Raw genomic sequence first — 2644 nt, 5'->3', positions numbered from 1 at the left:
TCATTCAGAATATAAATGTGTGTTGACTTGTCTTGGAAGAATATTGTAAACCTTTTATGTATACAATATATCTTTTTATCTATTTATTGATAACCAACGCATTTCAGGACATTAACTGTGTGCCTTTCATCAGAATATGGATAAAGATTATTTAAAACTAGAATATCAGATACAGTGTATGGACAATATATTAGAAAACATAAAACATTAACATTATCAGGTTCAATACCTAAACATTATTAAAAGTTTGTGAAGAGAAAAAATATAGAAGAGATTAAATTGATAAGTGTTGTACACGACGGCAGGGATCGGTCCTGGATGGCAGCTATATTTCCCCACTATTTGGGTTGTGTTCCCTTTAACCACTTACTTACTGAGCACTTTTACCCCCTTCCTGCCCAGGCCAATTTTCAGCTTTCAGCACTGTCACACTTTCAATGACAATTCGAATGACAATTCAACGCGGTCATGCTACACTTTACCCATATGACATTGTTATCATTTTTTCACACAAATAGAGTCTTTGGTGTATTTAATCACCACTGGGTTTCAATTTCTTTCTAAGCAAATGAAAAAAGACCAAACATTTTCAAAAATATTTTTTTTTTCATAGTTTGTTATAGATTTTGGCAAACATAATTTTTCTCCTTCCCTGATGGCCATTATTAGGCTGCACTGATGGGAACTGATAGATGGCACTGATGTGCACTAATAAGTAGCACTGGTGGGCACTAATGAGGCTGTCCTGATAGATGGCACTGATAAGCAGCCCTGATAGGTTAACACTGATGGGCAATGGTAAGCAACACTGATAGGTGGCACTGATGATGAGGCACTGATGGTAACTGATTGGCAGCACTGGTGGGCACTGTTGGCACTGCATTGATAATCAGTACACTGATAATCAGTGCCCTTATTAACAGTGTTGATGTCCCTTTAACACAAGCCGGTTTTTGGTTTCCTTCTTCTCTCCTAGCGCTGTCAGTGTGAGGAAAGAAACGCAGATAACAGGTTGTGTCTACATCCATAATCAGCTGTCATTGGACACAGCTGATCACGTGGTAAAGGACTGCTGTGATTGGCCCTTTACCCCAAACTGTGATCAGTGAGTCTGAACCCGAGGGAGAGAAGAGGACTGACTTATGGTCCCCTCTGGATCGATAAGTCCTCATTTGGAACCCGAAATTTGGAGTTTCAGAGAGAAATATGGGTGAGAAAGAACTTCCATCCCTCATTACAGGGACTTTTACCCTGAAAGGGTTTACCCCGTTTGCATCTGAGTCCAGAAAAGGAGGAGGAAACACTCAGTGCCAGTCTATGTGGTGAAGTAGAGAAGAAACACAACAAAATGAGCAATGTGGGCTAGTACGTGGCTGAGACAAGGTTGCTGAACTCTAATGACCATCTCTTTGGGACCTCTTAGGCATCCAAGAGATTACAAACACCCTGTTAAAAAAAATGTGACTGTCAGTGAGCCGAGCGTTTATATTTTGTACCAACAATTGATCAACATTTTTTGTTTCCGGAGGACCAGCTGTTTTTTCTGTTGGCCTGTTTTTGACCGTAAAAAGGGACTGTTTGCTTTTACTAAGGTGCTTGGCTGATGATCTCCGGCTCCAATATCACAGTGTATATATAATAAATAAACTACGTTTTGTAAATAGCATGTCAAATAAATTACTTTAAATATTAGATATACATATCATAGAAACTAAAAAGTAAATGTTTACATTATCACAAAAGGTGACTTTCTTTAGTTATACTTTTTCGATTCTGTAATGTGTTTATATATGTAGTAATAACTAATGATTTGTTATTACTACAGTATAGTTAGATAAAGTTTTAGGTTAGTGTTTTTTTTTTAAACCAGTACCAGGGACAGTACTAACATAAATGACTTTTGCAAAGTACCTACATAAGGGCACTGAGGTCTTCAGGCAGAAGCTGCATAGTAGCCAATTACAAGATGTGCTGACCAGGATATTTGAGGCCACATAAATGAAGTGATGTAAGTAAAGAACTATACTTCAAAAAGATGTCTTTTTCACAAGATAGAATATACAAGGCTACCGGGATTGTTATAGAATATAAATCACACTACATAGGTTTAACTGGATGTATTTTTTTCAACATTATAAACTGGATAACTATGTGTAAAGGAACAGAAATGAGGGTGAATACAAGATGCAATAGGCCAGACCTAGTCTTATCTATACCTATTTGCCAATGCTGTGTCTTAGACCAATAGAATTGGAAAAACAAATGATCAAAGTATTCTCTACCTCATGGAGTTGGTGATGTTTTTGGTCCTGCATTCAGAACCTTCTTAAAAGATACAATTGAAATTGACAGCTACAGTTCTCAGTTTCTATGACCTATGGTGATGAGGAAAACCCCTTGGCGCCAGAGCCTCCTGCCCTTTAGGGGTTTCAGATGCCAGGAGGCAGGGCGGGGTTTATGATCATGTGACCACCATGATTGTCTGTCACAGCAGTCACATAATTAGAAAGCTTTCTGTTAGTCGCCGGTAACTGTGCTGGAGCGGGGGCGCGCGCTCTCTATACAGCTGTGTTTACAAAAATATATGAAAATCTGCAGCCAAGAGCTGTGCAATGAATACTCCAAGTGTAAGGTCTGTTACACA

The sequence above is a fragment of the Aquarana catesbeiana genome, linkage group LG10 (assembly GCF_042186555.1).
Source record: "Aquarana catesbeiana isolate 2022-GZ linkage group LG10, ASM4218655v1, whole genome shotgun sequence".
Lineage (NCBI taxonomy): Eukaryota > Metazoa > Chordata > Amphibia > Anura > Ranidae > Aquarana > Aquarana catesbeiana.
Note: the sequence above shows the minus strand (reverse complement) of the source record.